Source organism: Myotis lucifugus, unplaced genomic scaffold (genome assembly GCF_000147115.1).
Source record: "Myotis lucifugus unplaced genomic scaffold, Myoluc2.0 scaffold_476, whole genome shotgun sequence".
NCBI classification, from domain to species: domain Eukaryota; kingdom Metazoa; phylum Chordata; class Mammalia; order Chiroptera; family Vespertilionidae; genus Myotis; species Myotis lucifugus.
This window is the reverse complement of record NW_005871524.1, coordinates 373,450-379,206: the sequence shown is the minus strand read 5'-3', so window position 1 is coordinate 379,206 and position 5,757 is coordinate 373,450.

Genomic DNA, 5,757 nt, shown 5'->3' with positions numbered 1-5,757 from the left:
AGGTTGATTATAACTTTCTCTAGAAGAAAAATAATATGTGTGAATAGTCAAGATTTGCAAGATCAATAAAAGAGCAAGATGAGAGCACTTCTTTACAAAAGTAACTGAACTCCCCAGAGGCCTGTGAGAATCTCAGCTTGGGCTGTTCACAAGCCCTGAAGACATCTTGGTTTTCAACTTTTTCTTGAGCTCTGTGAACCAATAAAGTTGATTATTTGTGTAAGCTAGTTCAAACTACAGCTATATTAGTTACAATCAATAAAGTGTATTAGTTATCTATTGCTGCACAGCAAATGCCCCCAAACCTTGAAACAACATTTATTATCTCACATTTTCTATAGGTTAGGAGTTTAGGCACAGCTTAGTTGTGTGCCTCAGAAAGAATCAAAAGCTTTATCAATATTATTTTTAAAAGGGTTGTTTAATAAGTTGAAGGATTGTGTAGTTCAGGAGAGTACTTTTAAGAGGAGTAGAATCGTGAAAATAAAAATAATAATTGGACATTTGATAATTATAAATATTTAAAATTTAAAATAAACATTAAATGGGCTTAACAACAGATTAAACATTACAAAATAAAAACAAACAAACAAAATAAAACAATAAAAAACCAGTGAACTGGAGCATAGGTGAATAGATATTATTTAAAGGGAAGCAGAGACATACTATTTTGGAGAGAAAAATATATGTATAGCCTGAGTGACTTTTGAGTTAATACCATATGTTCCAAATGTTGTTGTTACCATAAGTCTACATGTCATTGTAGAAACAGATGGAAAAGGAAGTAAGAAAAAGGCCAAAAACATGTGGGATTATGGGCATAATTTTTCAAATATGATGAAAATTCTTAACTCACAGAGGGAAGAATATCAAATCCCCAAGCAAAATAAATAAGTAAATAAAAATCAGACTTTTATGAGTGAGAGCAAGGCTGAAAATGTGACAGTGAAATCTCTGACTCCAAATCTGCTTTGTCCAAGATCTTTTGTTTAATCTTGCATATAGATATGCTAATCATTAGAGGAATTCTGTTTGTGGCTTGAGTTGTATAAACACAGCCCCTGTGCCCAGTGTGGCTCAGTTGGTTGAGCATTGTCGCATGAACTGAGAGGTTACCCTTTTGATTGATTCCTGGTCAGGGCATATGTCTGGGTTGTGGGCTCAATCCCCATTAGGGGGCATGTACCAGGCAGCTGATTGATGTTTCTCTCTCATGGATTTTTTTCTCTCTCTCTCTTTCCCTTCCTCTTTCTGAAATTAATAAACACATATTCTTTAAAAAAAAAAAAATCCCTCTTTAAAAACAAAAAACGAAGCAAAAAAAAAAAAAGCTTCTTAAGAGAAAGTACCTGTTCAGAGGAGCTAAAGAAACAACATACTGTTTATCAAATAACTAGAGGCCTGTTGCACGAAGAGATTAGTGCAATAGGCCTTCCTTTCCCCTGGCTGCTGGCACTGGTATGCCTCTGGCACTGGGGGCCCAGGCCTTCGCTCTGGCCAGAGCCGGCCCCAGAAACGTCAGGCCTCGCTACTCTGCTGGCCCTGGAGCCGTGAGGCCTTGCTGTTCCGCCGGCCCCGAGCCATCAGGCTTCATTCCACCACTTGGAGCCTACGTAAGCAAATTAACCGCCATCTTTGTTGGTGGTTAATTTGCATATCATGCTGATTAGCCAATGGGAGGCATAGCGAAGGTACAGTCAACTACCATGTTTGTCTATTATTAGATAGGATTGCAGAAACCTCATGGCCAGCTCTCCCATCAACTAGGGTCAGTAGACTAAGCACAATCCTCTTTGGACCCCTGCTAATGCCCATATATCTACAGTCATAGGTCATAAATCAGTCCTTGCCCCTCCATTTCCCCATCGCTTGACATAAAAAAATTTTAATTCTGGACTTACCCCCCTCGGAACAGACAGGAAATCTACTTAGGAACACTGCCCAGTGTGAGATAATAAATTGAAGCACCGATAAGTCTCCCATCTTCTTCGTTGACACCTTCTAGATCAATAAACCTTTTCTTATTCCAAACTGACATATTGAGTTTTGGCCTTTGGAAGCACTGGACACATGAACTTTGGGCCTATAACAAGAAAAAGAGGGAGTTAGAGAGTGAGAGACAGTCCATGCTTAAGCATATAAAAGAAACATATTTGAAGAACAATAATAAAGATAGATTTTTAATGTGGACATAAAGGGGAAGAATATCAGCTACAGGAAGACAAAAATATTAATTATATCTTTTTTCTTAATGAAAAAGATATGGTAAAGATGAGAGATAAACATCTATAGGGTGCTAATAGGAAAAAAAGTTAACCTAGAAATCTATATATATCCAGCAAGCAATTAATTTTCAGAAAAATAAAAAATATGTGGTTCTGTTAGTGATAAATACTTTCTGAGGTAAATAAATAAGAACATTCTATATATCTAAGGTAAATGATATTAATTAAAAATTCAAAACTACAGGGAATAGTATTAATATGCAGGTAATACAAGACATTTTTCTCTTCATTTCTATAGAGAAAAAATGACTCAATGAATGAGTTAAAGCAGGTAGCCTACAACATATTTGTTCACGTCAACTGGAAATGCATTCAGAGACAAATAATAGAAATCACAAGACTTAGAATAATATTCATGTTAATTGTCCTGCTGAGTTAAATAAACTAATGGTACTTTCTAAAGACTTCTTACTCATCACATCACCTTAGGAAGATGTCCCTAGCTAAGGATTACTTTTTTTAAGTTGTAATGGGTAGAGGGAGAGAAGGAAGAAAAGAAACAAAAGAGGGAGAAAAGAAGGGATGGAGGGACATATTACTAGATAATGTTGTATAAAATATACAAGTCTCTGAGTTCTACAACTGACTATTTTATGAATTAAATTTTCCTGCTGAAACTTCACTTTGGAACTTTTCACGGGCTTGGGTTAGAATGCACATAAGATACAGGGGGACATGCGGGATGTTCAGCAAAGTGCTGCTCTGGCCCTGGTCTGGGGGTACCGGTATTTATATTGAAAATTTATATTGAAAAACCAAACACAAAAAATTATGGTTAAGTAGACTTGCACAATGCAAACCAATATTGTTCAAATGCCATAAACAATTATAAAAATGCAATAGAAACACCATTCGCAGTAAGATAAGGCATTAAAAATACATTTAGAAGACATGCAAAAACTATACATTGAAAACTATAAAATATTGCTGAGAGAAATAAAAGAAGATATGAATAATTGAAAAAACATACAATTTCCATGGGTTGGAAGAATTGACATTGCTTGAAAAATCCATTATCCCAATATTGATCCTCAGAGTCAACAAAAATACAAATTATGTTTGCTTGTTTGTTTTTAACACATATAGAAATTGATGTGCACATTCTAAAATTGACATGGAAATGCAAAGTAGCCAAAAAAAAATACAATCCTGCAGAAAACAAAAACAAATTCAGGGGTCTTATACCACCTAACTTTACAATTTATTCTAACGCTATATTAATCAAGAAAATGTGTTCTTGGTTTAAGTTGGAAAATACTGTATAATTGACAACACAATAGATGGTCCAAAATAGAATGACTCTTGACAAGTCAATTGAGTTTTGACAAAGACCCCAAACCAACTCATTGTGGAAATGAATAGCACTTTTACCAATAATGCTAAATCTATCACTTAACCATTTGAACAAAATTAAGCTCAAATCCTACCTCACACTCTGCACATTATATCTGATACGTACCTAACAAATCTTAACAGCTTTAATCTGTGCTTAAGCTGTGAAGGTACTCTCTATCCATCTTTTTCCTTCTCTCTTCTTCTCTTTCTTTTCTTCCTTCCTTATCTCCATATCTCTTTTTTTGCTTTCTTCCTTCTTCCCTCTTTTGCTTTTTTCTCCCTTTCTTTTTCTTTCCCCTCTCATCTTCTCCCATTCCTTCCTACTTAACTCTTTTTTTTATTCTGCATTTCTAAATTGTTTGATCTTTTGCAATGACCACAAATTACTTTAGGCAATAAATAAAAATAACAAATATATGTTTCACCTGACCATTCTCAAAATTATTATAAAACTGCCCAGCTGGAGTGGCTCAGTGATTGAGCATTGACCTATGAACCAGGAGGTCATGGTTCCATTCCCAGTCAGGGCACATGCCCTGGCTGGGAGCTCCATCCTGTGGGGGGTGGAGGAGGCAGCCAACCAATGATTCTCTCTCATCATTGATGTTTCTATCTCTCCCTCTCCCTTCCTCTCTGAAATCAATAAAAATATATTTTTTAAAAATTATTATAAAACTGAAAAAGCCTGAGGGATATGTGAGATTTGTCATCATAACATTATAGTATCATTGTTTTTCTGTTTGTTTTTAATCAAGTTTTAAATCTAAGGCAAAGTTTAAAGGTGGTCAAATGAAGTAGATAATATTTATCTAATTTGATTTTTGTTTACACAAATGCAAATAGATAATTTGATAGGTAGCTATTCCTTTGCCAAGCCTAAAATAAAGATTATTAATATAGTCATACATAGTTGTCCATGAAATCACATCATTGCTTAAAATCAGGAGACACAATTTAACACGTAAACTTGTTTTACTGACATGATTATTTTCTGACTTTGTTTTGTTTTCCCCATCCCTAAATTTGTCTTCTAGTTAAATCACTTGACCTTATTTGTTATTCAATATATTTAGTAGATTAAAAACATTGACTAAACTATGTTTCTCCTTTCTTTCATACCTGAATAAATATTTGCAGTTTGGCACTTATGTATTTCAAGTAATTGTCTTCAGTTTAAATCTATGCTATATCAGTTCTAAGGAAGAATTCTTATTCTTAAAGCTTAAATATTACTTCAAAATAGTATGACTTTGCAAGAATATTACCAAGCACCCCTACACCCCCCAAAATAAAATGTTTCTGCTTAGTTCTCATTCTTTCATTTTGAATTGTTTTCTACCGCTTTTTGTCCCTTTGGGTAAAAAAATCCATAACCTGATTCCCAAATGAGTTTGACATGCTTGCAAGCTGTGGAAGTACTGCAGGATTTTAAAATCAAACACATTGCAAAGACCAGGCTCACAGTATGGTGGCGTTTGACTTTCACAGACTAAAATGAAAAGAAGGATTTATCAGCCATTAAAGTGATCCAGTTCTGCTGCCAATGCAAACCAAAATCAGTTTTTTTCAGCATGGCTTTTATTCTTGCTTTGATATAGACAAGCATATTTTTACACAGGAGAAAGCACATCAATACATTCTCATCCGAGATTAGTTACAAACTAACTGTGGGACCCTCAGTTTTCTTACAGAGCTACAATTGTGTTTCACTGCAATAGAACCCCCATTTTTTAAAGTGCATGTATATTTTATATCCAGAGATGGTCAAATAGGACATAAAAGCAAGGCTTAGCCACATGCCCTATATAAAACACATGATTTTAAATGTAAAGACCAATTTTATGGACACATTATATTTTATGTTAAAAATTTGAAAAATTTATAAGAGAAAAAATAAAAACTGATAGGTATACTTGCAAATTGACTGCATTGAGTTCAAAACAAAGGTACATATACATATACATGCACACACACACACACACACACACACACACACACACTAGAGCCCCAGTGCACGGATTCATGCACCAGTGGGGTCCCTCAGCATGGCTTTTGGGGATCGGGCTGAAACCGGCAGTCCAACACTGCCTGCCACTCCCACTCATCCTGGCCCCACTGCACCTGCCGTGGGCTCATT